The following is a 24,036-nucleotide window of genomic DNA, read 5'->3' on the forward strand; positions in this document are numbered from 1 at the left end:
CAAATTGAAAGTGATGTACTCTAAATTGAAACTAGAATTTTCATGGTTTAAAAGAGATTTCCTACAAACTAAGAGCCTAAAAAAAGTTAAATAGACTTGGTTCTTTATTGTAGAAGTGAAGGCCGCTTGAAGTAAATGAGGCCTTGTAGTCTCCATCTCCGCATCTGCCCACACACATCAATCATACAATAGACCACAATTCTCACCATTGGAATATCTAGCATGAATAAATTACGTTATTCAATTCATAATTTCATAGCATATATATGCTTGACAAAGAAATTGTGACTCCAATGATGTGAAGGGTATTTAAAAAACCACCTTGCGTAACGAAGAGCATATGAGATTCCTTCAAAGGGAATTTTTGAGACTCTCAAAAGGCATAAATGGAGGTTGTGGATAGAGTCTTGGATAGAATCTTGTGCATGATAAATGAGTCTAAAATGGTGGGAGAATAGTGTTTCCACCAGAAGAATAACAAAGGTATGTACGATTAGAGTTAAAAAGCCAAGCCTTGCATCTATCGACATTGATTAACAATAAGTCAATAGAATGGCAAAAGCATATCTTGAGCTAAGTATGTCATGTTTCAACTCTAGACTCTCTAACATTCCAAACTTACAATGAATGAATAGGTATAGATATGTCACATTAGTGTCACCACCAACAAGTAGTCACCTTGATTGAATGTTTGCATGTATTTGTTCATGCAGCTAACAATCTGCGTATTGCCGATTAAAGCAAACTTTACATTATAATCTAAAATTCATGATAGTATGGTAGTAAACTTTGATGGATTTGCATACATATCAATACAAGTCAAAAAGACAATCATTTAACTTTTGTGGGCATAGAAATTAATGTGATAATCTTCACACACAAAAGAAAAAAGCAAAGATGCATAACAAGGCTTACATAACTTCCACTTACAATCTTTTGTTGTGTATGACAAAGCTAAGATTTCAATGAACAAAAATACTCCCCTTAAATTGTACATTCAAAGGTTAGAGCAATCCTTAAAACACTTACAAATTACAATCTAGTTAAGCCATTTTTCTACGCTCTAATTGTTATCTGTAATAATGATCACAACGTACATGTTTTCTTGCAATAAGAATCTTTTAAACGATTAATTTCATGTTTTGAGAGTGATTAGAGTTGAGGGTGTCATATTATATATTGTCCGCACATATAAGTGTTCTATTTATTTAAAAAGTGTATTCTATTTACCAAGAAGCTCGAATCTTTGTTTCAAAAATTGTAAGAAATGAATTTCTTTTTTTTGTGAAACAAGTTGGTCGATTTGCAGCCTACACAAAAATAGATTTTTACTTGGTTAATGGATAGAAAGTCTTCAAGGAGCAAGGGAGATTATGTGGTCTTTTGCGCTTGAGTGAATCTTCTGTGCTAGTCAATTTTCAAGACTTTTGTCTCTTTTTGCACATGTTTTCACTTGACCCATGTTAGGTGCATGTGCATGCTATTGTACGGAATGGTTTGAAGCTTTTCAATTGGCTAGCAAGCTGCTAGGGTATGAACCTTGTAGAGACTATTGCAAGGAAAACCTCCACTAGATTTTTGCGCTAGCAATCGGTCCAAACTTGGAGAAAACAAGTAAAGTTTGGAATGCATTTTGATGGATTGATTATATTATAACCTTTCCTTAAAACAACAACCATTAAACTCCTCCTTGGCACCTTGCAAATTTTCACCCCGATAAGAGTACTAAATTCGTATATAATTGGTTTGAATTTACCAAAGACAATAGTTCATTTTGGCACCGTGCATGCCAACTAGAGTTTGTAATGGATAGAGTATGCTAAATAAGTCTCTACAATTTTGAAAAAATTTATGAACATTTCAAATGCAAAGGTGAGTTAATCATCTAGAATCTGAGAAGTTTCGTGGGTACACTGGAAAGCCAAGAACCTTTGTACTCTCTACAAAAAGAGATTGTTTGTTGGGCATGCAGTACGTGTATGTGTTTACAATTTCCTTGGTCTTTACCTCTTCTTGTTCTGTCAGGTCTCCTCAATCTCAAAAAAATAAAAAGCCTTTCAAAACATCTTAAGTGCATAAGTGAAGGGTGAGTTTAGGAAATGAAAAGACCCATGAAGGTGGAAAGTCAAAAGACCTTTTGTGTCCATATAAAAGGTGGTCTACTTCACATTGGTACATTTGTGTTTTTCCTCTCCTTTGTTTTCCCATTAGTGCTTTCTTCTCTTTAAAGTGTCCATTAGTATCATTAGTATGCTTGGAGCATGTACTGAATTTAATTTGTGAGAAGCCATCGAATGTATGTATGGATAGAACATGTCAATAGGGGGCAAGGTGCCTAGACATTAAATCCCACAAGGTCTCAAAGATCCTAGGATTAAAGACCCCAAACAGTGCTCGAAAAAACATTTTTCCAAAAGCTTCGCAAACCTACATATGTGAAACAACATAGGTAAATTGATAAAATTTGAAGGTTTTTACATCGAATTACACTAATTTTTTCAAAATTTTATAGGTTCTCACCTTCAAATATAAAATTTAGAGGTAAATTTCAAAATTTGTAGATGGGATTACATCAAACCTAGGTTTTTTTTTGGCACTGAGGTCCCCAAGCAAGGGGTCAACGGCGAAGGGGAAAAGGGAGCATCTCGAAGGGAATGGAGGTCTGAGAAAGACTAAACGAGGCCCACGACTGCCCCTTTCAAGCCTACGGTTTGACCCTCTGACCTACCCAACGCCCTAACCACGATGTGTTCCTTCAATCCCATGTGGCTGTTTAACTTCATAAGTAAACAACATGTGCTCTCTCTCTCTCTCTCTCTCTCTCTCTCTCTCTCTCTTCCCCGAGTTTAATTTTGGGGGCCTGAGTTTACTTTTTATTTGAAACATGCGGTCGCGAGTGAATGTGTCCTAGTTTTGCCTCCAACGATCCAACCGCTTGGTTTGAAGACCCGACGAGAGTTAGTCCTGGGAAGCTAGGGTAATGGCAAGCTACATTACTTAAAGAAGCCCAACTTAATTGCATCAAAAGTTCGGACCAATTTTGTTTCAAGTTTTTTATATGCATAAAAACCTCATGGCATGAGCTTGAGTCTTGAACAAGTATGACTCCTCTGCTCAAAGCTTCTCAAATATGATTTGCATTCCATGTTGAGGTTGCAGCGTGATGAAAAGAGTTGGGCAGTGCTTGTACCCAGGGGAGAGCGAGAACCGAAACCTCTGCAGCATCATGGCCAAGATCGCCCTGGCCTCCATCAATGCAAAGCTCTGTCCCAAGCAATTCCGAGGTCCCATGGAGAATGGGAAGAAAGCATATGGTGACTTGCAAGCACTCGCAAGGCCCCCAGAAAAGCGTTGTGGATTGAATTCTAGTGCATCCAATCCTCAGAGAGCTGGATCGCAGTGTAGTTCCACCGTGGGTAGGAAGACAAAGGTCTTGGAGGGGATGCTCAAGCCCCCAACTTGTAAAGTTTTTGATGCTTCCCTTGCCAGCACCGGAATGGGAGGGTACAAGCGTAGCGCTTCGTTGAGGACCATCCCCACCTGCAAATAGTGACATAGAAAGCATGTTGATGCAAGTAGATATGAATAAACAAACCCTACAGAGATAGGTTCAAAGTCGCAAGCGGGATGCGTGTGCAAATCCACACACACATACACAAACAGAGAGCATATGTAAATTCACTTTCTATTGTTGTGGAGGCCTTCTGTACTAATATTGTGGAGGATTATACAGATACGCCTATAAAGATTTGAAGCATCACTACTAAAGAGTGATGGACTACAGAGGACAAGATTACACAAGCCTAACTTACTATTTTAAGGTTCTGAAGAGAATCATGAGTTGGAGACTCTCTGCCACAAACCAGCAGCACTTCCTCTCTGGTTTTCTCTTGCCATTCAGGGTTGATCGCCAATAGCATGATTGTCCAGGTCATCAAAGTGGCTGTTGTCTCATGTCCTGCGAAGAAAAAGGTCTTGCATTCATTCACTATGTCCTCCATGCTCAAGCTCAGATTCCTCTGAGATCCTGACAGTTCTTGTCTATTTGCAGCCATTAAAATCCCAAGTAGATCATTTCCAACATAATTGTCTCCTCTGCTTCTGATAATATGAACAATTGCTGCTTGTATTTCCTTCTTTCATTTCCAGGAACGTCGGTTGTGTGCAGTTGGTAAGAATCTGCAAAGACACAAGACAGATAAGCCCCAACTTGCTGAAGAGTACATTCCTGACCTGCGTACGATGTGCCCTAACTGCTCACCACGTTTGATTCTCCAAGCCTACCTCTTGCTCCACATGAACCCTTCCAATCGCAGGCTCCTGCCGATCGATTCTCCATGTCCGATCAAATTGCAGGTTTGTTGAACCGATGCCCCACCCCCCCCTCTTGTCGCTGCTGGTATCCATCCCCTGTGCTATTTTCTTCCTTTTACTTTTTTGTTTGTCATGCAAGTTTTTGCTTTCGGTTGTGTGTTTGTATGTTGCATGTGTCACAATTTTTCCTTTGTTTGAGTGCATTGTGGATTGCTTGTTTGCTTGTGCGTGTGTGTAAAGATGGCTGGCGCCACGTGGCAACGAGAAAATCACTGATACAAACTTTCAACAACTGGAAAAGACCTGGTGAACAATTTCTCATTCAAATTTGAAACGACACGGAAGAGGCAGAGTTCCCCTTCAAAGATTGTTGACCCCTCAAGTAGGCACCCCTAGCAGTAGTGCTTTATAAATTAGTGAACTAATGCGGTTGCAATTGTTTTGCGTGAGCCCACTCACTGTCTCACCAGTCAAAACTGACATAGCACCAAAGATCATTAGACATTGTCATCATGCAAACATGCCATCCACCCTCACATATGGAATGATCACCATGCAATACACATAAGCTAATCCACACCAGATTTTGAATAACATTCATTGATCATTATCCCCACGATACCTCATAAATCTGTCTTGACCCACATTTGATGTATCTGGTCATCACATTCAAGGTCGCACTGACTTCTATGCAGATGTCTTTGATGCACTAGAATTATCTTGTGTGCAGTGTGTGCTGGTCACTGAGTAAAACATATATGCTTCCACCAATGTCATGCAATGCACGACTATAGTATAAAGAAATTACGGAACAAAAAGACAAGAAGTGTGACATAAATTGCACAAAGTGGAGCCGCGGATATCGTAACAGGCTAGCACATGCCGGAAAAATCACTGACCCAAATTTTAAGCTGGAACAAAAATGAGAACCACAGTTGCCAAGAGTTGTCAAGGAGAAACAAAAAGGCTGGGAAATGGGAGAAACAGAGTTTTCAGCTCGGGAGGAAATGCCAAACAGATATAAGACCTTATATTGTAAAGAGATGTTAGTTGCAGCCTGTATTGAACACTTCCAACACTCAACATTTCTCGTTAACTATCATATACACTTGACTCCAACTGCAATTATTAGTTATGCCTAATACTTGTACGTGTGTGCATTGTATGTGTGTGTGTGAGAGAGAGCCTTGAAAGAAGAAGAGAGGGGGAAGAGAAAAATGGAGGAGTATGCGATGTGCAAGCACCAGCAGGGTGCAAACCACTTGTTGAATATACAATCTGCATGATCGTCAAAAAATAAGAGGGCAAAATCTTGAGGAGTCAGAAACACATTCAAAAACTCCGAAATGGCTAAAACGTTTCGGAATGTTTCTGGCAACTATGCTCAGAACACTTCATATTGAATTTTTTAAGACAATAAAAAAGAGGTGGAGTTCCCTTGCGGAGAGTGTTGGCCTCCAAGTCGGGCACCCCTGGCATTATTTCTTTATTATTTAACATAAATTGTGTTACAGCTCACAAGTGGGACATCACATAATGTGTTACAACTTGCACATTGCCATTAATGTCAAGTGCACATCTAACCCTATGTGCATGTGGACAAGCTAACTCCTACTTCTTGGGTTCAGGACAGCCTAGGAAGTGTTCTAGCACCCTTGTGAGCCTGTATGCAGGATGTGCGCACTTTAGCGTAGTTGCATACCCTCTGATTTGGGAGTGTTCCCACATAGTACCTGCCCGAAGTAGTTTATCCGCATATGAAGCACCTCTTATAAGTAAGTTATTAACTTATTAATAAGTGACTTGCCAATTTAAAGCCCTCAGGACCTCAGCTCCCTAGCCCTATCCTTTCCATCTCCTTTGCCTTCTGCTGTTTTCCATCTAGCAACCCGCACTAGCATTTTCACCAGGCATCAGCAACCTTCTCTAGTGACAACAGATTTCAGCCCTAGCCTAGAAGATCAGCCAGCGTTTTCAGATCCCAGCCTAATATTTCCAGCCCTTAACCCTCGCAAATCCAAGCATCTACAGCATGACCCATCGGCATCTCAACATCTAGATTCATTGTATCAGCATTTGTGCAATCTAATACCTCTCCATCACTAGAGAGAGAGAGAGGCCCTTGGAGGGGGTCCTGGGACCCCATCTAGTGTTAGTCTTCTTTCTCTCTCTATCACTCATAGAACTTTCAGTCACACTATCATTCTCTCTTCTCTCTCTTTGTCTATTGCACATCTCTCTCATTAAGTAAAAGGAACTTTTGAGTATGTACCGAGAAATCATCCTGAGCAATCACCATCAATCACTTCCGATGCACCTAACATTGGTATCAAAGCTCTTTGGCAGTGTTTGATATCATCACTCAAGAAAAGAACCTAAAGAACTGCAAGAATTTTATTTTTTTTGCTAGTTTGATATTGCACGAAACCCAATACAAATTGGGCACGTCGATCTCTCTAATTTGTGCTTTTGAAGAATGGCGGGTAACCCAAAAAAGGACTTTTCTAGCCTCCCCTCGTTCCTCCACTTCACTCATCAAGAGCGTACCTTGCACAATGTGACAGGCCAATCGACATGAGGGAAAAAGCAACCTTAGTGTGAGCGAAAGGCCACTAAGGGGTGCATCCGCAGGAAAGTGTTGAGCTTGGATAAGAGATAAAGCCTTCTTAAGCCAGATTGAAAGCAGTACCAAGGATCCAGTGCCAAAAGTACCCAAGAACCCCAAGTACCCCAATACTCAATGCATGGTCATCACCAGAAGCGGAATAGATACTTTGTGTGAAGGGGATGAGTCTGAAGTTGAAGAAGAAGCCCCTACACCAGGAGAGCCGTTTCCAACACCTCCTCCATCCCCATCCTCGCCACGGATTGCACCAAGCTCTATGGAGGCTTTCATGAAGTCAATGATGGAGCTGATGCTCCAGTAGGAGGCTTAGAGAACCGCAGTAGAAAGGGAAAGTGTGGAGATGATGCTACAGCAAGAGGCTCAACGGACCGCCATTGAAAGGGAACGCGAAGCTCTCAGGATAGTTGTTGAAGAAAAGCAAATAGCTATTGTGTGTCGTGCCCGATTTCCGACTTGGGGTACCCAAGTTTGTAACACTAGTATCAAAGCTTCAGGCGTGTGCTTTTCTCAAAGCATACCGGTCCTACCAAAGAGCAAACAGAGCAAGACGACGCTAAGGGATCTCACTAAATTTTTTTAAAGAATCTTCATGCCTCAACCCCGGACTTATTAGCCACTCCCACCCTTACTTCATCGCGCATCAAGCGCGCTCCCTCTTCATCGCTCTGTCTTACAGGGCATAAGCCATAAGGAACCCCAAATTAAATATGGATTCAAACGAGGAATCCCGCAAGAATCAGACAAACCCACCCGAAGTACGAAAATTCAAATGGACAATCGGAGCAAGAGTACGGGCCTCCACGACCTACGCAGTACGAAAGAATGGAGCTACAGTGTCAACAGCAGGTTGATTCTTGTGCTAAGTAGATGCTACAATATTTGAAGGATCCCCAATACGCGAAATTTTTGACCCTGCACCCGATTGACGAGGTGTATTCCCAATGGCATACGGCCATCGAGTCACCATTAAAGTCCGTACTAAAGAAACCAACTGTCCGAGGATGTACACTGAAGATGAACTTGATGATGTGATCAAACGACGAGAACCAAATATTAAAGACCACGAAGCCTCCAAAGAGACGTAGCAAGGGAACAGATTACCCTGTTATTTGGGTCGACAATCTTCTTTTGGAAGTGCACAAAAAGCCAAGAAGTTTGTATGCTTCGAGGGTGTGTCCAATTCGTCCTCATCGTCTTCTGACAATTCCGACAGCTCTTCCCCTTCTAATTCCAGTGATGAGGACAGAAAGGGCAAGAAACGACAAAAGAACGAAAGACATGGAAGAACAAGAAGAAGGTCCAGACAAGAAGATCCCACCGTAGATCGTGGAAATTTTTTGACAATTCTGAGGAGGATTCTCCTCTTTTGAGAGTTCGGACTCTCGTGACTAGATGTTTTATTCTAAAAGGAAGCACTTTTATAGAGCCAATCAATACGACTATCTTGAAGATAAGAGTAAGAAGACCAAAAAATTCAAGGAGGGTGGACAAGCAGTAAAATTTGATACCTTTTCAGGTTTTCGCTTTTATTCGAAGGGAATGCACAAACATGGTGGTCCGGTTAAAGTTCAAGCGACTTTTATTTCCTCGTGGCTCACTCAAGAGTTCGAATGTGATATGATTACTGCCTAGAATCATCTTCAAATGATGAAGGCAGATACTCTGGATACTTATTGCGAGAGATTTTCGGATGTTTTTCTACCTACATCCTTTAGAAAGATCAGTTTTAAGCAACAAATCGAGCGATTTTGCTTGAGGACTGCCTAAAGAGATACGAGATTACTGCTTGTTATAGAAATCTGAGTCCATACGGCAGTTGATGGGACGTGCTAAGCAAGGGTTTGCTATGCATTCCGGTAACTTGACTTATCCAAAGGATCAACTTACAACAAATGAAGACGGAAGAAGAGGAACGAAATATGCACGTCTCTGACTGACAGAGGAACAGAAAGACGAATACCTCAAAATGGGGAAGTGTTTTGCTTGTGGATTACAAGGACACATATTTGCGCACGACTGACAGATTGAAATGGACCCGGGAGAGGAGATACTCGTTCCAGAACAAATGCTAGGTAGAAAATTGAAAAAGAAAACACTAATGACCTAACAGTATTTTGTTTTATGACTTTATGAATGAATAAAAAATTTCCTGAAGATGACTTTGATTTATGTATGAAATTAATGTTTTCTAGAAGATCCTGCTATTTGTGTACAAATACGATTCGAGATAAGAATCATGAATCTTGATGAATGATTGAATGAAACTGTGGTGAGAGCGTTCCCAAGGGATGAGATGGCTACACAGCGATAATATGACTAGACTGAATAATTGAAACAGTCTGTTCAGTATGAACTCAGTGTCTGATTGATGAACTGGAATTCCCGGAAATGAATCTGATTATTGATTACTCACACATGTGATTGTGTTTAAGTGCAGGATTGGAAATGGAATGATTGACAAAATGTAGCATTCCGTCTTGAGAAATCTATGGACATGATCGCAATAAGAATTAGTTAATCCGATATCTTTGAGGTCCGGTGTGGATCTAGATGTGATTGCTAAATACGTTGCCAGGAATCATGGTCCTAGATCTAGATAGATTTTATGTGATGTGACGTTACTGTCGACTTTGTACAAGTGCTGGATTTGAGTCATCTAGTACGTCGGTACTTAAGAGTCAGTGTCTATTAAGCTGGTTTATGGCTTATGTTGGATTTTGCAGGCATAATCAAGGGCGATTACAATTCTTTCAAGAGGGAGGTATGTCACAAACTGATGACGTGGCGGCCCTAATGATGTGGCAGTATGGACGGATTGATGACGAGGACAACTGTACAGACGGTCGTAAATTGCGCTTGCATGCTGACACGACAGCAGTACGGACTTCTGCATTTTGCGCTGAGCCACGTGGCAGGCTCTACGGATTTCCGCGAATCACATTGGTTGCTTTTGGGCCAGTAGCTTTTGAGTTAAAAGCTTTTCATGTAAATTGCTTTTGATTTTGAGGCCAAGGGCCTTTAAATAAGAACCAAGGCCCCTCTTTCCCTCAGAGTGTGCTGACGAGCAACTAAACAAAGAGGGCCCACGAGAGTTGTAACTTTGCTCAAGTATTAATATAAAAATAAATACCGAAAGGGGCACCAGATTTTGGGGCCAATATCTCTAGGCACGGAACTACGCCGGGCCGTGACGACTTTGTTTTAAAAGTGTGATAAAATTGTAAGTGATTCTCTCGTGTATCGTGCCCGATTTCCGACTTGGAGTGCCCAAGTCTGTAACGGTAACCTTCTCTAGCAACAGCAGATTTCTGCCCTAGCCTAGCAGATCAGCCACCATTTGCAAATCCCAGCCTAAGCAAAGCAGATCAGACAGCGTTTTCAGATTTCGGGCCATCCTCATCAGCACCCTCGACATCACATAGCAGATCAGCCCATAGCCTCGTCAGTTTGCAAATCCAGACCTAGATCCACTAGAATTTTCTATTTTCAGCCCTTAGCCTTGCAGATCCAAGCATCTAGATCCATTGTGTCAGCATTTGTGCAATCTAAAGCAAATTCCTCTCTACCAATAGAGAGGGGCCCCTTGGAGGGGGGTTTGGGGATCCCATCTGGTGTTAGTCTTCTTTCTTTCTATATCACTCACAAAACCTTCACTCACTTTGTCATTCTCTCTTTGTCTATTTCACATATCTCTCGTTAAGTAAAAGGAACCTTGTGTACGTAGAGAGCACTCATCCTAAGCAATCACCATCATTCACTTCCACTACCCCTAACAATTGATTCATAAACCATGGGGCTTATAAGCAATCAAAAGCATCTGGTTTTGATAATTGACCATAAAGCAACTAGGCCAACTATCCTACTTAGAATCCACAAGGGAAAGCATGCTAAGATGTTCGAGAATTAGGTTTATAGCAACAAAATAACTTGATTACTTATGAGTAATCCTATGATCGAGCATGGAAAAACATTTCGCCACCGTATGAGCAGCTCGTTCAACACCAGCGAGTGGTAGATCCAACCCCTAGCCTCGAGAGAGGTCCCCTAGGTGATGGAGAGAGAGACGTAGAAATGAAATGAAATGAAATGTTATATTAACGTCTTCAAAAGGCCAAAATGACCTATGAGACCAATCTGTTACAAATTGGTGAGTCTAATACCATGTCTGGGTACAAAAAAACTAGATACTACTACTAGAATCCATCCTCATCTGCACTCTGGATATCGAGAGAGTATGGCTCGAATCCTTTGATGTAGTCTCCGTCGATGTTGTGTAGCCACTACCGGCACTCTCATCGACCGAGCACTGGAGCTACAGGGATCCAGACGGCCATGATGGGGAGAGAGAGAGAGAGAGAGAGAGAGAGAGAGAGAGAGAGAGAGAGAGAGAGAAATGAAATGAAATGATATATTAACGTCTTCAAAAGGCCAAAATGACCTATGAGACCATCAGATACAAAGTGGTGAATCTAATACAATGTCTGAAGTACAAGTACAAAAAGTATTGAATGTAAAATGTGAAAAAAGAAAAATGAAGTGTGAAATGTGAAATGTAGAATAGGCCCTCAATGACACTCTGGGTGTCGTGCTAGAATGCCTCTGATCCTCTGCTGGAGTCTCCGTCGATGGAGTGTGCTCCTATGTCTCGGTCATGGTCGTCTCGATCTCCCGAGCTCAGTCGCTCTGTCAATGAGGGTGCCTCTGGTATAAATGTGGATACAACTCTGTGCTGGTGGTTGGTCTCCTGGCTCCCTCGATCCAAAGAAATCTCTGATCTGTCTCTGCGACTGTCGTACTCCATGTCTCCTCAGCAGACTATCTCTATGTCGATGTAGCTCAAGTAGATATAAGCCAAGCCATCTCTAATCCTGATACCTCATGACTCTATCTAGGGGTCCAAAAGCCTCCCTGAATAAGCAATGGAAGCACCCTCGTATCTCTCTGGCTCTCTATCGCATAGTTGGCATATCCTATATTCCGGTGGTATCCCTCTGAATCTACCCGTCTCAATCTCCAGCTGATGTGAGGATGTGCGAATCTGACCAATAGCACATCACAGACCATGAGACAAACGAGTGTCCATGTAGCTCGGACGAATCACAAACCCATCTCCCGAAAGTTGGAGAAGATGCTCTTTGGAGAAAGCCATCTTCGTGCCCAACTCCTGCATTGGCTCTACCCATGTCCTCCTGGTGTCCAACTGTATAAGATCATGACGAATGACTCTAGTGATCTCCGTCCGTGTGGCTGGCGTGAGGGTGCATGGGAATACTGCAAAGGAGGCAATCTATCCATGCTGAAACCATGAGGTCATCTGTGCATACCAACATCATGCGTCTCCCTGCATCGCTAACTGTCTAGAGGACTCAAGAGCCAATCTAGTATATCTGCCTCTATGTGTATCCCATAGACTGTGCATAAAGGACGCTGATCTGGTAAGAGCCTCAATCTCTATAGGAGGGGCGGCTACCTCCGCTCGAATAATCGCATGTGGTACGCAAGCCTTGGCTCTAATCATCCAGGATATCATAAATACCAAGGGTCTCTCCATGCTCCTCCAACTGTCATGATTCACAGATGGTCCCCAAACCTGGACCCCATAAAGCATAGCTGAAGCAACCAAAGTATCAAGAGCCATAGCTTTGTTTGTGGTTCTTGAAACTAAACCTGCCAACACATCCTCTCTAGCCCTCCCAATGCCGCATAGGCTCTGGACAATCTAGTCTCTCCCGTGAATACCACCCCCAGATATGTATATGCATCTGTGTACTCCACAGTGACCTGAACATATACGAGTGTAGGTACCGATCTCTTGACCCACTGTGGTGTGGTGTTAAACACCACAACCTTGGTTTTACCAAGGTTCACAGACAATCCACTATCCTCTGCAAAGCTGTGCAATGCATCCAACTGTCTCTGCATGCCCTCTGGTGACTCTGATATCAACACAATATCATCAGCATATAATAACAAAGGGATCCATGTCCCTGCTAGCTGAGCGCCTCTGATCCTCTACTGAGTCTCTGTCGATGGAGTATGCTCCTGTGTCTCGGTCGTGGTCGTCTCGATCTCCCGAGCTCAGTCGCCCTGTCAATGAGGGTGCCTCTGGTATGAATGTGGGTACAACCCTGTGCCGGTGGTTGGTCTCCTGGCTCCCTCGATCCAAAGAAGTCTGTGATCTGTCTCTGTGACTGTCGTACTCCATGTCTCCTCAACAGACTATCTCTATGTCGGTGTAGCTCAAGTAGATATAAGCCAAGGCATCTCTGATCCTGATACCTCATGACTCTATCTAGGGGTCCAAAACCCTCCCTGAATAAGCAATGGAAGCGCCCTCGTATCTCACAATACACAGTGCAGTGGCATATGTAGTGTAGCTCTGTCTCTGGCTCTCTATCGCATAGTTGGCATATCCTAGACTCCGGTGGTATCCCTCTAAATCTACCCGTCTCAATCTCTAGCTGGTGTGAGGATGTGAGAATCTGACCAATAGCACATCGCAAACCATGAGACAAATGAGTGTCCATGTAGCTCGAACGAATCACAAACCCATCTCCCGAAAGTCGGAGAAGATGCTCTTTGTAGAAAGCCATCTTCGTGCCCAACTCCTGCATCGGCTCTACCCACGTCCTCCTAGTGTCCAACTGTATAAGATCCTGATGAATGAGTCTAGTGATCTCCGTCCGTGTGACTGGCAGGGAGGGTGCATCTAGGGAATACTAAAAAGAAGGCAATCTATCCATGCTAAAACCATGCCTCTGAAACCATGAGGTTATCTGCACATACCAACATGATGCGTCTCCCTGCATCGCTAACTATCTAGAGGACTCAAGAGCCAATCTAGTATATCTGCCTCTATGTGTATCCCATAGACTGTGCATAAAGGACACTGATCTGGTAAGAGTCTCAATCTCTATAGGAGGGGCGGCTACCTCCGCTCGAATAATCGCATGTGGTACAGAGGCCTTGGCTCTAATCATCCGGGATATCATAAATACCAAGGGTCTCTCCATGCTCCTCCAACTGTCATGATTCACAGATGGTCCCCAAACCTGGACCCCATAAAGCATAGTTGAAGCAACCAAAGTATCAAAGAGCCATAGCTTTGTTCGTGGTTCTTGAAACTGAACCTGCCAACACATCCTCCCTAGCCCTCCCAATGCCGCATAGGCTCTGGACAGTCTAGTCTCTGCTGCTCTCCTCAGAGTAAACCTCGGTCCCGTTAATACCACCCCAGATATGTATATTCATCTGTGTACTCCACAGTGTCCTGATCATATACGAGTGTAGGTGCCGATCTCTTGACCCACTGTGGTGTGGTGTTAAACACCATAACCTTGGTTTTACCAAGGTTCACAGACAATCCACTATCCTCTGCAAAGCTGTGCAATGCATCCAATTGTCTCTGCATGCCCTCTGGTGACTCTGATATCAACACAATATCATCAGCATATAATAATAAAGGGATCCATGTCCCTGCTAGCTGAGCGCCTCCGTCGCCCTCTCTGTCAATGTGGTCAGAAATCATCTACATACATACCAAATAGTGTAGGGGACAAAGGACACCCCTGTTTCACTCCAATAGTTGAATGAACAATGTCAAAAATCCCCTCAAGAGTGCATACCTGACCAGCCACTAAGCCGTATAAAGCCATGATCCCCCATATGATCTCTGTGGGTACTCCCAACTTCAGTAGCCTGCGCATCAATCTGGCCCTCGGCACTGTGTCAAATGCTTTGTGGAAGTCCACAAAGCAATAATACATCCGTCTCTCATGTGCCCGACCCTCCTCAATAATGGCTCTGAGTGTAAGAATATGGTCCAAAGTGGAGAAACCCCTCCTGAATCCAGCCTGATTTTCTGCCCATTTACTCGGATGTTGTTCAAGAATGGATGCATACAACCGTGCCAATGTGTGCCCTATCATAATAGTACGGTAGTTCCCTCACCCCGTGGGGTCCCCTGCCTTGAAGAGAGGTACAATAGTAGATAATCTCCAAGACTCGGGTAGTCCCCAACCGCGCAAGAACCTCTGACAGTAAATCTCTAGCATGTATCAAGTGCTCTGCCACAAAACCATCATGATCATATGCTCTCCTAGTCCTCATCCTGTCAATGGCGTTCTTCACCATCTCAGTGGTAAAGAAGGTACTAGTGGCTGGACGTGGCTCTAGAGGGTTTGGTAATGGTGGTTGCCCAGGTACTATATATAATGATGTTGCATACTGACCCCAAATCTCGGGAGAGGTAATCACTGGAGGAGGTGAGTGCTCATGGAAGAGACGCCAGGCCTCACCTGAATCTCGACTCAAAAAGAGCTGATACAAATCACGTTCCATCTGGGCTAAAAAGGCCCGCTTCTTCCGTCGCACTAAACGCAGAAGGGCAATCCGAGAGTGTCTATATTTAATGACTCCAAGTATAAGCTCGCTCTGAATCTGAACTCTCATCTCTCTGCACTCCTCATCATACCAACTATTCTGAGGCATGTTCCCAGAACGTCTTCTCTGATTTGGTTGAGTGTGTGGGTATGCCTCTGCTGCTGCCCCATGCAAGATCTCCGTCAATAGAGTGGTGATCTCCACGGTATATATAGGCTCGGCTGCCCACATCCGCCTGTAAATCTCCTCCACATAAACTGAGTCCGTCTCTGGTGTAAAAGTATACCGTGTGTGTGAAATCCTCCGTGGTGTCTGAGAGGCACTATACTGGAAAGAGACTGAAAAAGTAAGGAGAGCATGGTCCACTGCTACTCCAACAGGTCTAGGTTCCACATTGAGATCTTGAATACTAGAGATGAAGCTCGATGAAGTCATGACATAGTCCACTGTACTGGCCCCATGTCTGTGTGGAAAGCATGTGAATCCCCTAGACGAAGGAAAAATCTCTAGACCATTAAGTATGGCCAAACCATGCGTAGTCGTCCTCTCCATGAGATATCTCCCATACTCTGTGTGCTCTCTATCCTGTGAGTGTCTGTCAAGCCCCATCTCCGATATATCCATCTCTCTAAGCATCTCCTCCGAGGTATCATAAAATACCGTTTGGAAGTTGGCCGTCCTGGCATTAAAGTCTCCCAAGAGAATGATATCTCCATCTCTAGAGAACTCCCATATGTCATCGTCAAGTATAGAGAAAGGGGATTGCCCTCTAGGTGAGGTATAGACTCATGTGCTAGGGGGAAAGTAACATATAGCAATGTATAAGAATCTGCCCGTCTCAGCTCTCAGTGTCACCCACATGTATCTCACCTGGTCATCTCTCTGGACAATCTGTAATAGCGGCTGCAACTCCTCCCTGAATAAGACTGCTACCCCTCCTGAACCTCGACTCCGATGTTGGGATCTAGTGTCTGGCCGACAAGCTGTCTCCCATGAATAACCAGTCACACTTGGCATCAACTGTCCAGATTTCTGATGTGTCTCTAAGTAAAAGACAATGTCTCTATCTCTGAAGCTATCCTCAAAGGCACCCACATCCAGCCTATATGATCCATTACAATTCCATGCCGCCATCCGGAGTGTGGTCCCATATGTCTCACACCGTCATGTTGTGCATCTTTCCAAAACCACTACTTTCCCTCCTCTATAAAAGGCAATTTTTCCCTTCTCCCTTGCTGCCTTGTTCTCTGGCATCAACTCTTGCATATGTGCTATTTGTGCTAAAGTAAGGTCATCCCCCATAAATATCCCAGTTTTCTTAAGTGTTGGTCTCTTCTTCAGGAATTCCTTCCTTGTTTCCAAAGTCGGGAAACGCAAAATAACTGCTCTCTCTTTGACGTTTCCCTTCTCATCAACTCCCTTCTTTCCTACTCTCCAAGCACTTGTGTGCATAGGTTCCAGGATGCCCATGCGCTGCAAGAGTTCCTTCACTTCTTCTTCTACATTTTCGGTGTCTTTGATACCAATAATACGCACATGGAGGACTCTATAGACTATTCCTCCTCTTCTGTTCCTCCTCAATGATCATATTGATGATGGTAGAAGTCTCTGCGGCTTCTGGCATCCAGGCCTTCCCTTTCTTTGCACCTTCAATCCATTTTTCTGCTTCATCAACCTTCTCCTGTGTTTTAAAAAGGCGCTCCGCCCATGAGGAAGCCTCTTTCGAGTTTTGTTCTTCCCCTTCGCGCTCCGCCCATGAGGAAGCCTCTTTCAAGTTTTGTTCATCCCCTTCGTGCAGAGTTCTCACCTGCTCCTTAATTTCTTCGAGCTCCTTTAACATCGAGGGCTGATTTCCCCCCTCCATTTTGGGCATAATTTTGCAAGCTGCAAGTTCCCCTTTAAGCTCTTCAATCACTGCGTCCTTTTCCTTCATGCACTTTTCCACATTGGTTTTCCAAGGTTCAAAGCTTGCAATTGCCTCATCCAACTTTTTCTGCATAATACATTCCATTACATTCACTTCTGCCCGCATTAGAGCCTGCATCTCCCCTTTCACAGATAGATACATCTCATCATGCTTACCAAGCATCGCTTTATCCAATTCTTTCCTCATATCTGCATACATAGAATGCTTATAACTCTTTGTGTTTGCGTACATCTCCTTCCTGATGTCATCTCTCATTAAGCTGAGCTCCGATTTAATCATCACTTGAACCCTCTCCATCATTAAATCATCTTGGACTCTGATGGTTTTCCCTGCCTGTAGAGAGCTTGGCGAGAGTATACTATCTCTGTTCCTCCGCTTGAATGTCGCTTTCATTTTTTGTGGGGTGGTGAAGCCACTTGCATCACCATCCTCGGCTGGTTGGTCCATCCGAGAGAGAAAAATAGAGCGAGCACTGAGTCAAGGCCCTCACCAGCTGCCACTGGTGTTGATGTGACAGAGCAATGTAAGTTGTTGCAGAGACACAGTGGGCCTGCTAGCTGCCGTAACAACCCTGCTTGCTTTCCATGTAGTGCTGTCTGCTGTTCGAGTAGCCTCTACCCGCTGCCGCCAAGCCCTCGCCCTCGCCCTGGCTGGCTGGTCTCACACACACACACACACACACACACACACACACACACACACACACACACACACACACACAGAGAGAGAGAGAGAGAGAGAGAGGGGGGGGGGGGGGGGGAAATGAAATGAAATGTTATATTAAACGTCTTCAAAAGGCCAAAATGACCTATGAGACCAAAGTGAAGGATTTCATAACCATAACAAAGAGAGCCGTACTCATTTTCCAAATTCCAACAGCAGATTTTGGAAATTTAGTCATCATCTCACCCATTACCTCATTCATCAACTCTAAGATATACCACATGATGGGAACCTCTTTCCCATTGGTTAGGCAAAAGGGCAGGCAATGTTACAGACATGCCCTAGAGGAAGGCCAGAGAGAGAGAGAGAGAGAGAGAGAGAGAGAGAGAGAGAGAGAGAGAGAGACACTCTCCTAAAGGCAACCGCATAAACAATCGAGTCTGATGGATACATGAAATTCACAAAAAATGTAGAAAAGGGAGAAGGAATTCAAAGAGCTAACGAGATTTGTTGGCTCAAAATTATGTATGAGCAAAAGTAAAATTCAAAAATATGTTACCTCGAACCCGGAATATACAAGGAGAGTCCAAGGTTGATCACAAGTTGTTGTTGCTCTTGTTGGAGCTTCAACACTGCCTTTCCTTCTACATAACTGCTGCCAAAAGCTGCATGTGCGATGATGTCTGCTGCAAGAACCTTAAATTGTTCGCATACATCAATCTCCTTGCTGTCAAGAGCATCCAGTTGGCTTTGCCACTTATCCAACTGTCCAGAAATGCATGCCACCATTGCTGGAGTCATACCCTGATGTTTGCAGAATAAAATTAAGCGCATATCTACTCCAGGGTTTTCAAAGCCTTTGGCATGAAAGCACTTAACTTGAAAACAAAGTACCTTTACTTTCTCTGCATAAAAGGCTCCACTAACAATGCGCCGATGTTGGGCCCATTTCTCCCCTTCCAAGAAGACCACCGATTCCCCAAGCAGATCTCTTGTTTCTGGTCTGAGGATCACCTTGTGAAAGTGACCAGACTTGTTTGAGAGTACATCTTTGATGTGTTCAGGACTTCTGAGAGTAAGGGCAGCTCGGAAGCCCATCCAGAAGACATACAGGTCACCTGCCAATTTCTTTGAGGGCAGTGTCAGCCAGTAAGAACCCAAATTTAATTTTTCATAACTTCCACAGAGTTCAGGCAATGTTAGTCCTCAAGCCAAATATGCATTCTCACTGTAAAAATATGACATTGCTAAGTACATTCATAACTTCCACAGAGCTACAAAATTGTGTATAACTTCTTGCTGTGAAAACATGCCAGAATGCCGAAGTGCAGGGCCATTTTTTACTCATTTCCATTAGTAAAGACCTGGATGCCACTTCTTAGATCCCATGATGGCGCCTCTCGTACAACTGGACACAAAACTGAGGCACTCAGACAAAATCCTAAAATGGTTTTGACTAGCACATTCACAACAAATCTGTCTCCTCCCTTCCTCAATCGACAACTGGTTCTTCCTTGGCATTACATAACTGCTGTTAGCCTTCGTGCTTGTAGTACTGTTCATGAACTCGTTTTCTTCTAGCACTATAGAGAAGTCACGCTTTGGAGACTTGTGAAGACGCAGGTTTTGTCAAAGGTTTTCGCAAACAAACAACCAGAGACCCAAGATAGACAAGCAAGCAGCACAATCAGGACTTAATAGTAAACTGCAGACCTCTCTCTCTCTCTCTCTCTCTCTCTCTCTCTCTCTCTCTCTCTCTCTCTCTCTCTCTCTCTTGCCGTATGTCTTGTGCCAGTGAAAATCGTGGGGAAGGATGGTGGGAGCGATGTGGTGCGAGATGAGCGGAAGAGGGGAGGCGCGAGCGACTTTGACCAAACGAGACAGCTCCCGGAGATTGCCAAGCAGGAAATGATAAGGCAGGCAGTTCACACCTTGCTTCTCAAAAGCCCTTCTGATTAACCAAGGCCCCAACACCACAGCTCTCACCACCTGCCCCAGCATGTAAAGCAAGCCTAGGATGCACAAGAGCAGCAACGCAGCCATTCCGATTCCCATTTTGCCAGCACAATTACATCAAAGCTTCATCAGAGAGCTGCATTGCTCTAATATTTAAATAGAATAAGTGCATTTTCACATGTGCCCTTTTTTAAGACCATGATTATCTAAAAGGTGTATTGCAGCGCGAGTACGCTGAGAAGCCAGCCAGGAAGAAGGCAGATGGCGCCGGCCAGCGGTAGCAAGGCAAGCAGGGCAGGTGAAAACGGGTCGCAGCAGATGGGTGCAGAGGCAGGATGAGAGCACAGAGAGGAAAGGACGTTGCATATAATCATCCGGGAGCACGGGGCAAGGACTAACCCATTCATAATTTGGGGCATTTTTAAAATCCATTGACACGGCCATGCTATAGAGAGGATGGCAGCAGGCACCTAGTATCTTCTCCAATGTCAGAAATAAATAAAAGTCCATCAAAAATAGCAGAACCTGTTAGTCTCTTGGAGCGCATTGATTGCAGGAAGCTATGGACTCTATTCAGCAGACGCGAAGAGAGAACCTTTTCTCAAATGTAATCACCTATGCATGCACCTTGAAGGCATGAGGCGTTGCACAAGACCTTGACAGGGGGGAGAGATCAATTCAGATGAGATTGCTACTTGAAAGTTATTGCAGAGCCATGTCTTGGTGGGCATTGCATTGGTCTACATGTATGCATGAAGCCCTTTTCTCAGCTGTAATCACCTATGCATTCACCTTGAAGGCATGAGGCATCGTGCAAAACATTGACATGGGGAGAGAAGTCAGATTAGATTGCTACTTGGCAGCTATTTCAGGGCATAATTGCTTTGGCGTACGTGTATGCAAGTTTATGATGTTTCTGCAAGCCTTATGCATGTAGTGGCTGGCAACGTGAGCAATGACGGAGAGGGCATATTATCAGTGAAGGCAGGATGAAGTAGTTGGACAGGCTATGATAGCAAGAGAAAGATCTATTGGGCAAGCTTGGGGTGTTCATTATTCTCAACGCCATGCAGAAGGAGAGGACATATCATCAGCATACATAGGATGTAAAAGTTGGGCAGCCTATGATAGCAAACACAAGATGTATCGGGCAGTCATGTATGTTCAACAATCGGGATGCAACAAGGTGAATTGAAGAAAGTATATGCAGACTCTTAGATGCATGCCAAGGAAGCTTTGGACTCTTTTCAATGGATGTAAAGAGACGGCTTCGCATGTGGTAGATGTTGTCTCAAGAACGGCTCAGTTAATGCTGCCTCCTATGGGGATATTTGTGATGCCTTGTGCGAGGGCTCAACCTCATGACAGTTTGTCTAAATTCTGTGGCATGGATTTGAGGGCTAAAGGGACCAGAGGAATGCCCAAATGTGGGGCTGAAATTCCTTAATGTATGACTGATTTTTCAGAGGCTGTATTGAGGCACACTGAGACGATGAATGTGTGTGATTTTGAGGCCAAGAATTATGTTGGAAAAGCTCGACAATTATGAGGGCTGATTTCAGACCAACAAATGTCACATAGCTGTATGAAAGTGTGGGGGAAAGGAGTGAGCATTTAGCTGCAGATTCGGGGCTGTTTTGAAGCCCGGAGGAGATTATATTGCACTTGATTTGGTTAGCAGAGTTTTCGAGGTTTTTCTAGTGATGTTTGGGGGCCAAAAGAAGCCTAGTTGAGCTCAAGATTGTGGCTAAAATGCGTGTTTTGAGCCAAGATGCTGAATGATGAGTCGAAGAGCCGACAAAGAATGAGTTGACAAACTAGGAAAGTATACTATGTTTGCGAGGGAAACCAGAATTACACAAAGTAGGTTGTCAGATGTGGTCTCATATGCTTGCACCTTGAAGGTACAGAGCTTGCGTAGCTTTCAAGGCTGAGCACAAAAGTTCTGGGTTTTCCTCAACGGATTCTATGCCCAAATGCGGTTTCATATAATTGCATCTTGAAGGTGTGGAGCTTGCTGGTCTGGGTTGTTTTCAATAGGGTCAAAGCCTAGATATGGTCTTATCCTTGCATTTTGACGATATAGAGCCCGTCGGTCATTTGTATGTGAAGTGAGTTGTACTTGTCGAAGTATATCAGAAATAATTTAGGTGTTGGTCAAGTTGTCAGACTTCGTGAATGTTTTGGCACACGTAAAAATACATATTTTTCTTCCATGAACGTTACTTATAGACTTTTCTCACTAGCGTACTTTTTGTATCTATCATGTGCTTGTCGTACATTTTGACAAGCAAGTTTCACCATATCCATATAATCTTGAAGAAAATCCTTGACCTGTTAAAGTTTTTCAATTGCGAACCCGTCATAATTGGTGATCTAGGTTGAAAACCATACATAAGCATGAAAGGACTAAATTCAATTGTCAAATGCTTTGCATTTATTATAAGCAAAAAATAGGGGGATAATTTTTCCAAACCAAATTTCTTTTTGCTAACATATGCGCTTAGCATATCCTCTAGCACTAGATTAACACTTGCAAGTTGCCTATCCGTCTGTCAATGATTAGCAATACCGATATTGAGTTGTGTTTCCCAACCGTTTATAAACAATCATCCAAAAATGACTGGTCAATAGGGTTTCTCTCTATTACTCATAAAGTTGCAAAAAAATCATATAATTTATACAGATTGTGAACAACCAACTTGGTTAAAAAGTGGACTTGATTGGAATAAACTTACAAAGTTTAAGCAATATCAAGCCAAGCCATCATCGCGTGTGCTGTTTGATAGACCCACAATAAATCCCATAGAGATACTACACAAAAAGCTTCATAACTATCAAATTCATGAATTTGTATGTCGCTCCAAATATGCGTCTTCTAAACACTAGGGCCCATAGCACCTAGTGCGCATGCATTTAGCAAAAACGTATCCGAGCCTGTATTCCCATGACTAATGATGTGTTAGTTGCCAATACTTATGATAGATATCACGTTCCTAGCATACATAAAAGATGAGGAATAGAATGTGTGTATAGCTCTACGAAAAGAAACTAAATACTTCTGATTGAAATTACTTGAAAGCCTTGCTACCATAATAGAATGTGAAGAATATATCACTCTTAGGTACAAACAGTGATACATTTTCATTAACGGGACATAGCCTTGCTATATGCGTAATAGGTATGCAAAATTGCAGCCTAAAAAAACCTTAAAACAACAATCCATTAATGTTGTTTAACATTACTTGTAACATTAACAAGTCTTACGAGGTATCTGATAAATTTTTGCCACTAAAATTGTTGTTGATACTACGTTCTCAAAATTCTCTAATAAATGGATTTGACTAGCATTTAAGGACTCTGTCATCACAACACATAATTAGGAAAACACGTGCCAGTGTCAGTCCCAGAGACTCATATTCTCCACATGTGGAATATGTCTCATATAGTGATGTCAAAAAATATGACATCCATCAAGTATAATATGTACTTATATGTGGAGGTAACTGGAAGCGCTCAGTGGCATGATCAAGAGGGACCCTCATGATCGTTGGTCCACACTGGCTAAACCAAACTCCACGAGTTTCAAGACCATGTTGTACACCTTGTGGCTGACAACATGTGCCAAAAAACGATCGCCACCTTGGAGGCCTATGATTGTCGTAATAGAAGTAATGACAAAAGAGTATAAAATACCCAAAGAGGACCCTTATATTCCATGATAAAGGAAAGGAACACATAGGCTAACCTCTTAACTTTCCCCATAATTGCTACCATGTAACGATGCCTAACCATTTCACTTGCATCAAAACCATGTGGATAACAATGTTACACCACTAGAAAAACCCTTGTTTTCTTTGGTTCAAAACTCTTGGTATTGCCTTGGCTATTCAAACCCCTTGGTCAACGTTGCGCATATTGTATACAATTTGTGCCAATGAGTTACCATGCGACCTTGGACAAGCCCTTTGCAAACATTAGGGTCAACACACCTAAGGTGTAAAGATGTATCTGAGTCAATAGAATTGAAGATACTCAAAATTGTTGGCAACCCAGAAAAACATGACTTGGCCATGGACATAACCAGCTAAGGGAATGAGAGCACTGAAGAATATACATCCCACTCGGATAGCTCAATTGCAGCATCATTAAGAACTGAATGATATGT

General features: G+C 43.2%; 1 pseudogene across 1 annotated transcript; it reads right to left on the minus strand.

Annotated features, from left to right (window-relative positions):
- Nucleotides 1-2,983: 2,983 nt before the first annotated feature.
- On the minus strand, nt 2,984-22,073 carry LOC147424763 (cytochrome P450 CYP72A616-like; annotated as a pseudogene). Its single transcript, XR_015186463.1, has 5 exons — nt 19,691-22,073; nt 18,807-19,030; nt 18,472-18,716; nt 3,813-4,179; nt 2,984-3,540 (listed from the first exon to the last, which is right to left on the minus strand). The product of XR_015186463.1 is annotated as a cytochrome P450 CYP72A616-like (transcript).
- Nucleotides 22,074-24,036: the final 1,963 nt, after the last annotated feature.

The sequence above is a fragment of the Adiantum capillus-veneris genome, chromosome 25, assembly GCF_014529385.1.
Source record: "Adiantum capillus-veneris isolate H3 chromosome 25, ASM1452938v2, whole genome shotgun sequence".
Lineage (NCBI taxonomy): Eukaryota > Viridiplantae > Streptophyta > Polypodiopsida > Polypodiales > Pteridaceae > Adiantum > Adiantum capillus-veneris.